The sequence below is a fragment of the Notechis scutatus genome, chromosome 8 (assembly GCF_049901735.1).
Source record: "Notechis scutatus isolate UNSWTSFEM ecotype Mainland chromosome 8, rNotScu1.2, whole genome shotgun sequence".
Lineage (NCBI taxonomy): Eukaryota > Metazoa > Chordata > Lepidosauria > Squamata > Elapidae > Notechis > Notechis scutatus.
In genome coordinates this window covers 782,406-799,836 of record NC_142016.1, presented here as the reverse complement: position 1 = coordinate 799,836, position 17,431 = coordinate 782,406, and the positions used below count along the sequence as shown (strand labels likewise).

General features: G+C 41.8%; 1 long non-coding RNA gene across 1 annotated transcript; it reads left to right on the top strand.

Moving 5' to 3' along the window:
• Positions 1-4,054: 4,054 nt before the first annotated feature.
• On the top strand, positions 4,055-16,606 carry LOC148129870 (uncharacterized). The gene is made up of 3 exons (XR_015750424.1): positions 4,055-4,134; positions 13,764-13,844; positions 16,491-16,606. It is a non-coding gene; the product is annotated as an uncharacterized LOC148129870 (long non-coding RNA).
• Positions 16,607-17,431: the final 825 nt, after the last annotated feature.

The window sequence follows — 17,431 nt, the reverse complement described above, 5'->3', positions numbered from 1 at the left end:
GGAAGGCAGGAACGGGATGTCAGGGCTGGGATTGCGTCTTAATTCATAAACCACCTCCAACATGATACACTCCATTTGCATTCCAAAGCATCTGCCAGAGTCAGGTCTTTTTTTTTTTTTTTTAATAAAGTTTGATTTGGGTTTTCACACACAAAATACAAGTAAAACATCTTTTTTGAAAATAGCATGGTCCCGGGTTGAACTTCTTTATACAGACACAAAACTCAATTTCATGCTCCTTTTTGTATTTTATTCCATATCTTATACTATTTTACATTTTCTATATAGTTTTTCCCCTCTTAATTTTCTCAATTTTATTTTGATTATCTCATCTCAATTCAAATTATATTTATACTTTTGTCTGTTCTGTTTCAATTTCATATTATCTTTTCTCATTAAACAAATTTTCTCCTGTAGTTACTAATTGGAGAATGACACCTTTATATCTTTTAATTACATCCATTCAACTCTTATTTAAACTTCAATATATACCTTAAGTTTATGACCTTTAATATAATACATAATACATAACTTCCAATCAAATTCTGCTTGGCACATTCTTATAATACACACTATATTCTTTTAAAAAAAAGATTGTAAATATATGTAATTATAAACCCTCATTCCATTCCAGTTCAGTTCTATCATTAATAATCATTAAAACCATAACATCTTTAACACTTCTTTTCAATTAAATATCATACTTCCTTAAAAACACATATAATCTCCATAATTAATTTTTCCCTTATTTCTCTTTACATGTTTTATAAATCATTAAATATACCTTTTGTTACATTTATTTATTGACAAGCATTCCACTGAATTACGATAGCTATTTTATCAGACATTTTAATCATAGTTTCATATTTTCTAAAATTATTTCTGCTTCTAATATAACCATACTATCTTATGTACCTTTGCAGAATCCCTTTTTCCATTAAGTTTTCACCCATTATCTCTAAATAGACCCTGTTTCTCTATATTTTGCTTCTGTCCTTTATAACTTTTTTTCCTTTCTTTCTTCCCTCTCATCTTCTCCCTCCTTTTTACCCCCTTGTCTCTCTAGTTCTAATTCTCTCTTCTGCATTTCCCTCTTCTGTTGCTTTCTGATTTTATTCTTATTTTTCACTCTATTTTTTTTTTTTTGGAGTTGTTTTTCCCAATCTTAAACTTTCCATTCTCTTTCTCCCTTTCCTCCCCCCCATCTAAGATTACTTGTTCATTAAAGATGGCTTCTTCTTTGTCGCAATCTTCTTGTTCTGCAAGCATTTCTTGTTGTTTCTCATAATTCCAAATCTCCATTTCTAAAAACTGAAATACGAAGCCAAAAGAACCTCTCCCTTCTTGTGCATCTTCTTTGTACTTTTTAAGTTCCATTTTCAGTTCTTCTAAAAGTGGAGCCATTTTAAAAAGTTTTAAACAACCACCTGATTGATTTTAGTCATTCAAAACAATAACCAAGAATCCAGAAATCATCAAGTAATCCAGATAGTCCCGAGTTATATCTTCTTATTTCTTTTCTACTTTCTCTTCCTGGGGTTTTTGTTGCGATATTTCAGTTAGAATGTATCTTTTGGAAGTCTTGTTGAGATTTTGCTGTAAGTTCTTTTTTAATTCCAGGCAGTCTCCTCCCTTCCAGATCCTGCCCTTTTATTCTTCCTCTCTCCTTTCCTGTTTTTAAAAGCTTTTAATTATCCAGAAATCTTTATTATCCCTTTGACTTTTTATTTTCAGCATTAAATGCCTATTGATGTCAAAGTGGATTTTCCCCCAATTTCTTGCTTAAATCTCTTAACTGTCAGTATAGGAAAAGGAGAAAACCAAATCTTTTCCCTTTTCTCTCTCCTTCGCAGCTTAAAAATCTTCTTAGGGAACAATGTTATTGTTTTTTAACAGTTTCAATTCCAGGGTACCTTATTTGTTGCTTTTGCTGTTTGACCCGGTCAACCAAAACTTTCTCTTCTTATCTTCCTTCTGCACATTCTTTTCCGGTCGAGTTCTTCTTTGTGGTGGCCATTTCTGACCACCGCTGCAACCGCCTTCGGGAAAGGGAGTAATGGCCAGCTGAGGAGGAGAGATGCGGCTCTCCTCAACCCTGCTGGCAGTCTCCCCCCTCTTCACCACCTCTACAGGGTGGCTTAGCCCCGAAACCAGCCGGCTCAGGGCGCTCCAGCGGCGAGCACGGATCGAAACCTCGCAGAGACGAGGTTTTGGTCTGTTGCTGAAGAAGCTCAAACCGGAAGTCTGCCAGAGTCAGGTCTTCAGGCCCTAATGTAAGGTCAGGATGGTGGAACCATGGCGGGGGGTGGGGGGGGGAGAGAGAGATGTTCCAAAGGGCAGGAACCAAGGCAGAGAAGGCCTTTCTCCTGGATGCCACCAGCTGGAATTCCTTGACTGAAAGGGCCCACAGCATGTCTCCTTTGCTGGTCCAGGTGGAGCAAGCCGGTCCCATTGGGGGAGAGACAGTTCCTCAAGCAACCTGGACCCATGTCATCCAGGGATTTAAGGGTAATAAACCTACACCTTAAACTGCACCCAAAAGCAGACCAGCAGTTAGGGAGCAGTGGGAAATATGGGCCACCTTAGGGCCCCCCAAGACCACCTTCCATCATCGCACTCTGCACCAGCTGAAGCTTCCAAATGCTCAAGGCAGCCCCTTGTTTATGTTTTGCCCTGCGAGTTGATTGGAATGCCTTGTTTCTATGAAATCAATCCTCTGGCCATTTTTTCATATCTTGCTTTGTTGGAAGAAATATCCTTCTGGGCTCAGTTCCAAGTGGGGAAGAAAGACACTGGAAACATGGTGACTGCTTGGAAAGATGGTTTAATGGTGGACAGGATCACATGCCTCGGGTGAAGAAAGAAGGGCAGAGCTGCTGAGAATCCTTTGGTTTTATGCCCTCTGTTGGGATTTGAATTTGAGCTTGTATTCTGATTGGTTGTCAGACTCTCATGGGGCCATGCAGGGGCAACTCTGTAGGCTGTCCTGAGTCCCAGGCTGGCTGAGCCTTGCTGGATGATGATGTAATGAAAGGGCTTTGGGCAATTCCTATTATAGCTCTACCTGGAGATCTTTGTAATGTAAAATAGACTGGCCTAGGCCAGAGTAATGGCCCATTAGCAAAGGTTTCTGCCTCTCAGTTTCTACTGTTCTTTTTAGGGAAATATTCTGCCTTTTTAGTATATCCTAAAATGTTTCATTTTCCTAGGAGAGGGGTGGGGGCTAACTTCCTACAGCTTTTCCAAAATTTGTTCCGCGGTTGAAGGGAAGCGCGGTCTACAAGCACAGCGTTTTTCCTTGGCCAGCTAGAGCTGGCAGACGTCTTTGTGGGCGTTGGGGAACTTAGAGGAACAGAGTTGGGAGAGACCTTGGAGGTCTTCTAGTCGAACCCCCTGCTTGGGCAGGAGACCCTCCTGGACCCTTTCAGACAAGCGGCGGCTGTTCAGCCTTGCAGGGTTCAAAAAGGCTTAAGGCCAATCCTGTTGTGGTTATTTCCCTTCAGCCTCTCCTTGGGACTCTCCCGTATTCAGAACCCACAACGTTTGCATGCAAGCAATTCCGCTGATTCATTGTTGTCGTTGCCAGGAAATTCCCTGGTTGGGTCTCTCCTTCTTACGCTTCTTAAAGGCCGAGCGACGGAACCGACCTAGCTCGGGCGCCACAAACAACAGCGCCGGCCGGAGCCCCAGGATAAAGCCGCGTTGGCGCGCGCGCGCATTCTCCCTCGAGGGTTTCTACATGGACGACTGGGAGTTGTAGTTCTCAATCCAGGGACTCTCCCTCTTCGCCTACGCAGGGAGGGAAGCAGAAAGACTCGATATTCCGTCACGCCAAAGAAGGGCCGAGACAGAAAAAAGCGCAAGGAGCGGAGCTTGGCGAGTATAGGGCGAGAGCCTCAGAAGCAGAGGGCGGGCCAATAGTTAGACGCGGGTACCCTGGGAGATGTAGTGCTCTCGAGGAAGACGTTCGCGAAACCCCCGCGGATTCTGGCTGAAGAACTACACCTCCCATCGGACGTAACAAGCTTGCTTTTTTTCGTCCTCATGCGCGCGCAGAGCGTCCGGGCCTACTGCAGCTGCGGAGGTGGATCGTGAGGCGACGAAAGGCAGGCGAGAGCGGGCCGCGCCTCGGCGGTGAGTGAGAGACCACGGCGTCCCTTCTTCCTCATGCCCCTAATCTGGACTTACCGAAGGGCACACGGAGCAGGATTCGGCGCGGCCTTCCGCTGCGCAGCTGGAGGGGTCAGGGAAGGCCCGGCGCGTGGGGGAGGGGCGCCCCGGCAGCTCGCGTATTTCCCCCCCCGCTAGCGCAGGCCTTCCGTCGGCCTGGCGCCTCTCCCCTCCCTCGGGCTGTGGCGCGGCCTCGCTGGGCCCGGCCGGTGGGTGGGAGTGCCTCGGGCGGGCGGCGGGCAGGTGAGGAAAGAGCCCGGCAGCGCGAGTGCAACGTTTCCCCGCTTTGCGCGCGGCCCGAGCCGAGGCTCTCCCGCGTCTGTTCGGAGGGCGTCAGCTAAAACTCGGCTGGCAGCGGGGCGGGCGGTGGCTCCAGCCGACGCGGCCTTCCTTGTGCTGGTCTCCCGGGCATCCTAGCCTCGTAACGCGGCTCCTAGCTCGACATTCCCGCGGGGCCTCCACGCCGAGCGGACGCAACTGCCCCGGAATGACGCCTGCTGGCCGCCTTTCGGTAGTCCTGCCCGGGCGAGGAAGGGCCGGCCGCGCGTCTGGTGAGCCCGGCCCGTCTGTTGCTGAGGGGAGGGGGGGCTGTGGGAGAGTGGCGATTTTATGGCGCTTGTTCCTTTCGCGGTGCTTTAATGAGGGCGAGGAGCTTCCGCCGGGAAATGGGACCCGTCAGGCCGAGGCCCCCTCGGGGTGCCGGTGGGAGACGCGTTTTGCACGTTTGGAAATCTGCCCGGGAACGAGGTTGGCAGGCAGGCCCGAGGCCCCCGCTGCCTTCTGGGGAATCGGCCGGCGTGGCGTGGCTCCCTTTCAAAATGGCCACCGTGGGTCTCCTCGGTCTCGACACAAAGAAGCCGCGGGGCTGAGCAGCGGCGCCCGGAGACATTTGAGGGTAATGGGGTATCGCCCTGACCCTGGCCTCTGCTGGCCCGGTCCGAGGGCGTCTGCTTGGCTGTGGGCCTTTTTGCCCGCCGCAATGCCCGGAGCCCTTGGCCGGTGTAATTTGGTATGGCTTTGGTATGGCGAATGGTCCCGCTGTTTACAGCCATGATTTCGGGAAATTAATACAGCGTTTGTAATAAAAGGTGTGAATAGAAAAGGTGCTAGCAGACTTCTAATATCTAGTAGTGCTGTACCATCTGAACGGTTTAAGTGTTACTTGAGCCCCAAAGGGGTATTTTAATTGTCATTTTTCAGTTATTTGCTATACGGTTTACAGGTATGATGGTTTTAATTATGTTTTTATATATATTTTTATGGATTATTTTATGTACATTTTTACATTTGTACTGTTTAGAGCCTAACACAATATTTAGCCTATAAGCAACACAAGTGAATTTTTTAAAATGTGCATTTCTTTCCATAGCTTACTCCTAAAAGTGGTATTTTAGCAATTTTTCTTAAAAATATAGCAAGAGCACTTATACTTATATACCACTTCACAATGCTTTACAGCTTTCTCCAAGCAGTTTACAGAGTCAGCATATTGCCCCTAACAATTTGGGTCCTCATTTTACCCACCTCTGAAGGATGGAAGCCTGAGTCCACCCTTGAACTGCTCAGGATTGAACCTCTGGCAGAATTAACCTGCAATATTACATTCTAACAGCTGCACCACTACAACTCTTAATGAATGAATAAACAATGGAAGGCTAGGGAAGGAGAGTAATTCTTTGTAGCCCAATGGTATGGCTGATCCTAGGCTAAATGGTCCAGCAATTGGGTACTGTTTATAAATAAAGTAAAATAACTGAAACACTATTTACTACATAGATTTTTTGCACACATTTCCAAATATATAAAAAAAGATTTAACTCATAAATTCTGACATTAAAAAGGATGTTTAAAACCCATTCAAGGCAGAGCAATATGTCATTTTTAACTGCATTATACTTGATAGCAGACCTCAAAATCCATGTTTCTGTCTTGAAGGGCAACATTTAACAGGTTTCATCCGTAAGGCAAAAACACTGTTGCTCCTTATATTAGATCATTTGCATAGAAGAACCAAATTACATCTCAACCAAGTGTAAGCTAATTAAATTACTTGAGGAAAAGGTATATGGTCGAAGGGAAAAACAAAGTGTCTGGAGACAAATCTAGCCACTATGACAGCAAAGTGAGAAACTCCAACTAAAGCAAAAAGACTGCAACCAAACTGAACACAATAAGGAACAATTAACTACCAGATAAATGAATGTTTGGAGATGTGGTTCCAATCTTCAAAATGGGAAAAAAATGGATCCAGGAAACTATGGATCAATCAGCCTGACATCAATATCTGGGAAGATCCTGGAAAAGATAAAATGTGAACATCTAGAAACAAGCAAAGCTGTTAATATAAGTCAACATAGGTTTGTCAAAAACAAATCATGCAGATGATTTGACATTCTTTGACAAAGTTGGTGGATCAGGAAAATACAGTGGACATAGTTTACTTAGACTCCAGTAAAGCATTTGACAAAGTAGACCATAAAGCCTACTTGGTAAGATAGAAAAATGTGGGGTAAACAGAATCGCCATCAAATGGATTTATAAGTGGCTAACTCATCACATACAACATGTAGTCCTCATGGCACTACATCTAAATGGAGGGAAGCATGCAGTGGGTATCTCGATATTCTGTCTTAGGTCCAGGACTCTTCAACATCATCAAACAATTTAGATGAAAGATAGAAGGGGAACTCATTGAATTTGAAGGTGGCACCAAGCTGGGGGTGGGGGGATAGCCAACACTTTACAAGGTAAGACTCAATATAAGAAGGATCTTGACAGACTTGAACACTGGGCTCTATCCAACAAAACGCAGTTCAGCAATGTGAAAAGTGGTGTAAGAAAAACCAAATACGCAAGCATAGAATTGGAGATACCTGGCTCAACTTTAGTAACTGAGAGGGATGGATCTAGGTGTCCTAGTGCAGGGGTCACCAACCATTTGGACCTCAGGGACCACCAAACTCATAATTTTAGATCTCAGGGACCACTAACTGGTTCTGTGGGTGTGGCCTAATTTGTGGGTGTGGCTTGGTGGTCATGTGACTGGCTGGGCATGGCTTGTATGTAAATATTATAAATATTGATGTAAATATTGATTATTATTTTTTATAAAAGAGCAACTTTTATCCAAAATCAGGCAAAGCAGGCAGATCGAGCTGTTTACAGAATCACAGATTAATTCAGAGATCTATCTATCTGCCATTGGCTAGCTCAGTCTGTCACATAAAACTTGCTAGCAAGCAAACTCACAAAATTAACTCACAACACACCATGCATGTAAATATTGATTTTTTTATTAAAAAAAGAGCAACTTTTACCCAAAATCAGGCAAAGCAGGCAGATTGAGTTGCTCACAGAATCATTCAGTGATCTATCTGCCATCGGCTAGCTCAGTCTCTCAAATTTGCTTGCCATGAATCTGCACTGAATTTGCTTGCAAGCAAACCTTCAGTCCTAAGGGAGGTTTGGCTGTGCTGAGCCGAAGATCTAAAGACTAGCTAGAAAGCAAGAAATCCAACCATTTCCCGCTTCCTAGCTACTCTAAATCTCCTGGCACAGCAGAACAGATGATGATTGGAAAAAGGAAAAATAGCAATTTAACAGGCAAGTTTACCGGGTAAGGAGTGAGTGGGCGGGGAGGGTTTCGCGAGCCATGTGGGCTGGGCAGCCTTGTGTTTCTGCGGAGCCTGGATTAATTGCTCTGGGGGGATGCTCTGGGGGTGAGATTTCTCTGTGGCCCACTAAAATTTTCTCACCGTCCAACCCAATGCAGTCCTATGTTTCATCCACAAAGGGATAGAATCAAGATCACATGAAGTACCGCTACAAATTATATAATTTATTTTAAAAAATCACCATGGAAAACAGTCAGACAATTGTTTTGTCATAACTTGGATTCAAATTTTGTTCGATTTCCAGTACTGGGCTATAAATTTTTTTGCCTCTTGCTGTCGTGTATGATACATTTTTTGAAGTTGAAGGTTAAATGTTCTATTTATGCCAGTATTATCTCTAAAATATATCAAAATGGTCTATTAGATTAACTTGGCACTGTGATAACTGATAGTGACTAAAGCTGCAAAGACAGGTCTGTTTTTTTGTTTTGTTTTCTGCATTGTGGCTGCTTTTATTATTTGATGGAACTACAGATGTGAGCATAGTCCTGCCCTCAGTGTTTGATATTCAGTAGTTATATGAATGTATGGCTGTGAAAGTTGAACCATAAGGAAGGCTGAGCGCCAAAGAACTGAGGCCTTTGAATTCTGATGCTGGAAAAGACTCCTGCGAGTCCCTTGGACTGCAAGGCGATCCAAGCAGTCACTCCTAGAGGAGATCAACCCTGACTGCTCTTTAGAAGGCCAGATCCTGGTGTTGAAACTCAAAGACTTTGGCCACCTAATTAGAAGGAAGGACTCACTGGAGAAGAGCTGAATGCTGGGAATGGTTGAGGGCAAAAGAAGAAGGAGGGGACGGCAGAGAATGAGGTGGCTGGATGGAGCAGTTGGCGTGAGCTTAAATGGACTCTGAGGGATGGTAGAGGACAGGAAGGCCTGAGGGAGTGTTGTCCATGGGGTCACGGTGGGTCGGACATGACTTCCAGACCAACAGCAAGTTATATGGAACTGGAAGCTCTACATATCTATCTTTAAATCAATACCCAGCTATTTGTGACAAATTCATGAAGATTTGATCCCCTTTCAGGTTATATAGTCTAACCATCATTATGTCTTGTAGTAGTAACTCCATTCTAATTGGGTACTTTGTAAAAATGCTTTTTGATCTCTCTTTTGAATCATCCTACATGTTTCATTAGGCAAGCCTAAGATGATGATGATGATGATTTCAATGGTACACTTTCTCTGCTTTTTGCAAATTTCCCTCTGTCTTCTTGGGCTAGTGGGCTACAAATTTGGTCTAGGCCAGGCATATGATAGATTAACTAGACATGATGGGAGTCATAGCCCAGTATACCTCATTGGCTCCAATGAGTTTTATGAGTGACAAGATTCTAAGAATTCCAAGAATGTAAATGGGCAATGGCTGTCAAAGGAAGGCAGAAACTTCCCATGAAAGGGGAGCATTAGCAATACTGTGGAATTAAAGGAGCTATAAATTCTGTATTAGTTTTATTCAGTAACTGTCAACAGTCTATCAGTTTCCATTTCTGAATTAATTTCACATTGTTTGTGCTTTCATTATGTCTGAATTCTGATATGGGCAGCTATATTCCATAAAATAACTATGAGATGCAAGTTGAAGCTCTGTGAGTTGCTCAAAACCAAGGAATCTATCTGAGAAAAAACTGAATCATGTTCTGTGGGGTAATTCGATTCTACAAGCAATCCTTGGCTTATAGTCATTTGTTTAATGATTATTCAAAGTTAGAATGGCACTAAAAAGAGTGACTTATGACCAGGTTTCACACTTATGACTGTTGCAGCATTCTCACAGTCATGTGATCAAACTTTGGTTGCTTGGCAACCGGGATGTATTTATGATGATTGCAGCATCCCAAGATCATGTGATCGCCATTTGTAACCTTCTCAGTTGGTTTCCAGCTAGGAAAGTCAATGGGGGAAATCCAGAGTTGCTTAATGACCTTATGATTCACTTAATGGATTTGGTTAAAAACTATGACAAAAGTTGTAAAATGGGGCACCACTCGTTTAACAACTCTGTTGCTTAACAATGAAACTTTGGAGCTCAATTGTGGTTGTAGGTCGAGGACTACCTGTGTTGTATTGTTTTTTATATGAAACAATGCCTTCTGGTTTGCTGACAACTGTTAAAATGAAGGAGATTTGTTCTTCCAGAGCTAAGTGAATTTCTGCATGGTGTTAATTGCATGAAAGAAAGAGCTACTATATAATCTGAATGGAAATAGCTGCAGCAGATGGTCCTGCTAGCAGAGTTCACTATCCTGATTCATTGTGCAAAAAGATTTCCCTTTGGAAGGTAGAACAGGTGTGGGTTATCTGAAGTTATCATAAGCAGAATTATGCTTTTAATTTGATTTAAAATGAATAATTTTCAGCATTTGTAAGAGTCCTGATTCCAGTCCAAGGAAACTTTGGTCTGAGTATTACACGGTTATAATATCAATTTTATCAGCTTGCACCTACATACATTTTGTTTTAAATTTTATGTAGACTTAAACATTTTAATTTATAAATCAATATAAAGTTTTAAATTGACTGCTTGAAAATCATGGCTAACCATTTCATGTAACAGGATGTAACAGGAAGGAGGATTATTTTTTCTTGTTGACCTGATAATTCCATTTTATATGTTACAGTCCATTTTGCTTTCCATCTTAAAAATAGGAAATAAAGATTACCTTTAAAAATAGAAGTGATGAATGTTGAAAGCATTGTCTATTTGTATCATAAAGTGACTTATACAAACTTAAAACAGATATGCCCACTTGGGGGCAGCTGTCGGGAAAAGAAAATTCTTTTCCTTTTGCTGTCTACTACAGCAGTTTTATTAAAATACAATTCTTGAAATGCAGTAAGAAACTTTAACCTAATGCAAGCCATGATATTTAGGCAAAGAGGGATTGGGCAAGAGGGAAGCACCTAGCCACAGCTTCACCATTCTTAGTGATGGTTGTGAAATATTTGGGCTGTTGGAGAAACTGTTCTGGCAGAAAGGCAATGAAGGGAAGTAAGGGACAACTAAAGTTGAGGAATATTGAAAGTTTAAAGCTTAAAAAGAGAAATAGTAAAGTCATTTTTCAAGTTTGTGGGCAGTCCACTTTTCTTTTAAATGCTTTTCAGACTAAGGGTATATAGATTTTTGTGCAACAGTTTTTCCTTTTTGTACAAGAGATTGGTGCTGTCTTTCTCCTCACCCAAGGATAAATTCCTGGATCTAAATCCATTTGGATCTCATGCTAAGAATTTGCACAGATAACTTATCTACTCATGGAAAAGTTTGACCTTGCCAACAACTTGTAACTATATTAAGTAATTGTTAATCTGTATTAATACTGTGAATAGTTTAAAAATTCATTCCAATCTCCTTTTTTAATGAGCTATGATACTTTCTAGGAAGATTTTTAAAACACTGCAAACCTTATCTTCTGCCTCATGCCTGATTAGGAGTGATTTTAAGGTATACAGGTCTGGGTTTTTATACAGTAAAAAACACTGTCATCAGTTGATTGAATAACTGTCAATTGCATGTTGTGAAGCAGGCTGCATGTTATCTTAGCTCATTGTTGACAGGATGAGAAGATAAACGGTCCCCTTTCAGATGTGAGATAATTAAAATATTCCTTAAGGATTAGATGGAACAGGTGGTGACTTTTTGTTTTCAAAAGCCCAGGTAGTTACTGCACTGAGGAGGAGTGGTTGGCTTTTTGCCCATTTTGTTGGCAAGGCCCTTTGGGTTTGACTGTGCTGAACAAAAAGTGTTTTCCTTCCCATTAGGGGTAAAAACAAGATAAAAATTAACTTTGTACATAGATTCGATTTGCAGCAGTGGCAATTGGAAGGCAAAGCAGATTGCTTCTATTGGCAGAATTTCAAGCTTGCTCTAGAAATTCTGTCTCTGGTTATATCAGTCTGGTAAAAAAACAAGCAGTTTCACACTATGAAACTGATTATTTGTGTCATAAGGTAATAATTGATATTACCAATAATGAATGTTTAAATTAATTATAGAAGAATTTAGATGGTATGCCTAATTTGCATTATAAAAATACAAAATTGCCCATTGGCTATTCAAAAAGTAAAGTTTGCTGTTGACAATATATAATATAGCCGGATTAATTTGAATCTCAAGATTGACAGTTAATGTATTTGACATGTCTCTTGAATATGTTTCTTCAAATACTTTTTCACTTTTGAGTTTGTGTTGAACTACTATTTTAGGGATCAAGATAAAATATATTTTGACCAGAGTTTCTTCGCTTGACTTGCTTTTATATCTTGGTGAGCTTTTCAGATGCATTCCTTTCTAGAATAGATGAGAAGGCTGGTGGGTGCGAAGTAGCCAGGGGTTTACAGTAAATATTAGGTAGGGAGGAACATAGAGATATGAGAAAACACCAAGAGACTGCCCACATATGTTTTCACTGATGAGCCTTTTCTAATCGTAAAAACTATTTCAATCTGTACTATTTAATGAATTAATACATTAATACAAGCTTTTGTGCTGTCCATCTTGCATGTTCATTAGAGCAGGGGTCGCCAACCTTTTGGACCTCAGGGACCACCAAAACCATAATTTCAAATCCCGCGGACCACTGATAAGAATTTTGACTGATGGTGGCTTGCTGACATCGGTAGGAAAGTCGGTCCCCTATTCCAGAGCTGCAGTAGTCACAGCCCTTTGGTCATCCCAGAGCAGCTGCTCCTCCACCCGGGTGCACCAGCCTGCCATGGACTGGAGGAGCTGCTCCGGGATGAATGATGGGCCGGTCCTGTGGCTCCTGAAGCTCTGGAATAGGGGACCGACTCCCACCAACGTCAGCAAGCCACCCTGGGGCGGATTTCCTCTCCTGCCGTTGGTCTTCCAGTTCCAGCTTGTGTGGCTCTACTCAAGGTTTGCACTTGGCCGAAAGGTGGGGGCCAGCGGGTGGGCGGGCCATGTGGGCGGCGCAGCCTTGTGTTCCCCCGCAACCTGGATTAATTGCTTTGGGGGTGACATTTCTCTGCGGACCACCAAAATTTTCTTGCAGACCACCAGTTGACGACCACTGCATTAGAGTATGGCAAACTTAAAAGTGCAAATACAGTGATGATCAGTCGAAGAGTAGTGGGCAGCAGCAGATCAGTGGATCATTCTGTTGCTAAGTTGAACTTAATTCAGCTTCTCAACTATAGGTAGTCCTTCGCTTACCAATTGTTCAGCGACCGCTGAGTTGTGATAGAACTCCCCAGGGCTACTTATGACCCAGATTTGAAGTTCCAATGGCTCCCCCCCCCCATAGCATTTTGGTCACTTGCAACCAGCCTGTATTTACATCATGATTATGATTTACAGCATTTTTTTTCCTGGAAAACAGCAGTTTGATTAACGACTTCAGCAAAAGTAGACAACTTGTTTGTGGTCACATGATGACGGCCTAACAATTTGTTTGACCTACAACTGTAATTCTGGGCTCCGTTATGGTTGTAAGTCGAGGACTACTTATATGCAGGAGTGAGAATGGAGTAAACAGGCTACAATATAGTATTTTTAGTTCCTGTTCTGTTCTGGGTGGGATAATTCACCTCCCAGACTGCAATGTGAACCTTGCAATGTAGGCCAGTTGACTATATCATCGGTCCCCAACTTTTCTGGCTGGGGGCAGTTTCTCACCCACCACTTCCATGGCCTAGTTCCCAATGGGCTGCAGACTGGCACTGGGCCACGGACCGGGGTTGGGAATCCCTGTTTTATACATGCCATTCAAGTTCCTGATAGTATTCTGTGCTCACATGAGGCCTAAATGAAAAATTGCTTTTACGTGAACTCACTGTTCGAGCTAAATAGATTTCTGCCTCAGACCATCTTTCAAGCTATGTTGCCTTTGTATTATGCCTTAAAATATAACACATATTGTGTGTGCAGTTGAAATATAAGCAGTTACCTTTATTTTGCAGAATTGTTTGCTCTTTCAAGTGGAAGGAGACGTGCCAAGTGATCCTTGATTTCTGTTCAGGCAGAATTAATTTCAAGGCAAGGTAAGTTTTCCAAGAACATATAGAAGTCTCACTGCTATTATCATATATAAAAACAAAGTTCCATGAGTTTTCTCCAACTGCTGGAAAAAGTTAATTAGAAGGAATATCTTTGGTTTCAATTGTATATTAATCTTCAAGAGTTTCTGAATTAATGTATTTGAATCCAATTTTTTCAGCCTTTTGCACGCACACCCAGAATGATAAAAAGTTCCCTTTTGTTCACATTTCTGACATACCTTCAAAGTACCTTTATATACTTTCATTAACAAATATTACAGCATTTATGAAAATTCTTTTAGGATTATAACAGTGTGAATTTCAGTCCTTTCATCCACATATTCTCCCATTGTTCCCTTTGAATATTACACTCAACCTTTAAGTCCATTTTCTTATACATTCTTTCACTTACTCATCTTCTGTATCAAATTTCAATAAAAATGTATACATGTACGAATTGAAGGACAATGCAATGCAAAACTGCAGCCATCCAACTTGCTGAGCAGTGCTTAAGACTGCAGGGATGCACAAATTCATTCCACCCACCTATCTGCACCCCACCCCTGCCTGTGCCCTTTGGCTACTCTGTTCAGTAGCAGGAGGCTGCAGTACCATGGCTGAGCTGAAGGGTTAACACTTCACAAGAAAGGTTCAAGATTCAGAAGGATCTTGACAGACTTGAACAACAAATGCAATTCAGTGACCAGAAAAGTAAGATTTTACACTTAGCCAAGAAAACCAAATGTACAAGTATAGAATAGTATCTCACTCAAGAGCAGTACCTAGAAGGATCTAGGAGTCCTAGTGGACAGTCACTTAAGTATGAGTCAGGAGTATGCTGCAGCCAGCAAAAAGCACATAGGTGCACGCACACGCATGCATGCATGCATGCATGCCTTACCTGGGACTCTGCTTAACAACCTGTAATTCTCACTTAATCATGGCAGCTGGGGGTTCTGGGATTGCTGTCACGAGAGAAGAAAGTATGATAACTCACTTAATGGCCACTTTGTTCAATGATTGAGATTCCAGTCCCAATTGTGGTTATAAATTGAGAACTACCTGTAGATATATGTAACAGTTCTGCTGTTGAATCATTTATTGTATCTGGCCTTATAGCTGTAATAAACTGATTTGATCTGAAAATTCACTAGGATCCTCATTGTAGTTATAACACAGTTTCACTTTTTAAAAAGATGAAATGCCTTCCTAGTAAGCAGTAGCAATAATTCTTCTTAATGCTCCAGTGTGCTAAGTAGAGAATCCAAGGAATAGGAGAGGAATGGGTTAACTCTGCTCTTCTGCTCAGAGACTGAGTCAATCAATCTTTTGGTCACGCCTCCTTTGCCCCATGAGAGCTTGCTACCCTTGAAGGGAGCAGAGTCTGGTTTCCACTTATACTTCATGTCCGCCTGCCAATGGCGAAGAGGCAATGGCCCTGGAAGCAAATTTGCCGACATTCAAGGTAGTATCCGCCGAGAATTCCGTAGCTGCTACCAGTTTGTCCATGTCCTGGTGTAAGCGGAGGTCACTAGGGGGAACCTCGCGTCTGGCGGAGTCAGAGCAGTGGAGGCCCTGTTGAAGAATGAGGCAGAAGTAGCTGCTTTGACCGTCCAGGCAGCCGCCTGATGCACCTTGTGGAGGGTTATAACATGAGACCCAATTTGGCATACAGCTTAAGACACTGGGATAGAAATCAGAAGACCGAATTCCAGTTCCACCTCGGCACAAAGTTAGCAGAGTGACCTTGGGCCAGTCACTCTCAGTGTTATAAAAGAGATTGCAATGCAAGCCATTTCTGAAATCTCAAGAAAATCGCAGGCAGTTGCCAGGAGTCAAGACTGACTTGAAGGTACCAAAAAGGAAAGTTTACAGAAAGTAAATTCATTATTTAGGAGTTTAACGAAGAATTGGTACTTGAAACCAGTATCCTGTCACAGTTTGAGTTGAAGAGTTATTAAGGAGGTGGGTTACAACTTAGTGGCCCTCTGTCATCACCAACTTGACTCAAATGTGTTTTTTTCCTGGAACTCCTTTCTCCAGAAGGAGAAAACCCAGAAAGCATCCATGACTATCAACTAGCAGTCAGAAGACATGATGAAACCTCTTTAATTTCCCCACATATGGGCAGAGTTAACCATAGTTTTAACTAGGAAACCAACTATCCTAGCCAAGTCAAGTGGAAGATGTCGATAGATGATCTTTCCTTTTTCTGCTGTCCAGGGTTGCTGCAGTGTGTTTGTGCTCATCTAAATAGAGGTAAGAACTCTAGACGAGCACACACCGGTACAAGTTGATGATAAAACCATTTTCCAATAAAAACTGTAATGCTTCAGAGACATTACAAGTTGTCACGACACTGTAACTAACATTTGAAACCTTGAATGGTTTATTTTGGCTACAAAATAAATCCCTGGTGGAAAGAACAGATTACAGTTTCTCTGTTACAGTTTGCAATAAGGACTTGGGGAACTGACAAATGTAGTTAGTTGCTAGACATGAAAAAGTAACAGGCTTGAAGTTTTGTTAAGAGAATTCTTAAAGCTTATGTGATCCTAGTGTTGTCCTTTTCTCCCTTCAGAAATTATTCAGTAAACACATTTCAGTAAAGACAGCTATTGATGTTGGTTAAATTTTCTCTGTTGACAGATAAAAGTGAAAGGATTTATCAGAGATGTCAAAAACAAACAAATCAAAATCAGGGTCCCGCTCTTCTCGCTCAAGATCTGGGTCTCGGTCTCGATCTCGGTCTTTCTCAAAGTCTCATGCTAAGAATTTGCACAGATAACTTATCTACTCATGGAAAAGTTTGACCTTGCCAACAACTTGTAACTATATTAAGTAATTGTTAATCTGTATTAATACTGTGAATAGTTTAAAAATTCATTCCAATCTCCTTTTTTAATGAGCTATGATACTTTCTAGGAAGATTTTTAAAACACTGCAAACCTTATCTTCTGCCTCATGCCTGATTAGGAGTGATTTTAAGGTATACAGGTCTGGGTTTTTATACAGTAAAAACACTGTCATCAGTTGATTGAATAACTGTCAATGCATGTTGTGAAGCAGGCTGCATGTTATCTTAGCTCATTGTTGACAGGATGAGAAGATAAACGGTCCCCTTTCAGATGTGAGATAATTAAAATATTCCTTAAGGATTAGATGGAACAGGTGGTGACTTTTTGTTTTCAAAAGCCCAGGTAGTTACTGCACTGAGGAGGAGTGGTTGGCTTTTTGCCCATTTTGTTGGCAAGGCCCTTTGGGTTTGACTGTGCTGAACAAAAAGTGTTTTCCTTCCCATTAGGGGTAAAAACAAGATAAAAATTAACTTTGTACATAGATTCGATTTGCAGCAGTGGCAATTGGAAGGCAAAGCAGATTGCTTCTATTGGCAGAATTTCAAGCTTGCTCTAGAAATTCTGTCTCTGGTTATATCAGTCTGGTAAAAAAACAAGCAGTTTCACACTATGAAACTGATTATTTGTGTCATAAGGTAATAATTGATATTACCAATAATGAATGTTTAAATTAATTATAGAAGAATTTAGATGGTATGCCTAATTTGCATTATAAAAATACAAAATTGCCCA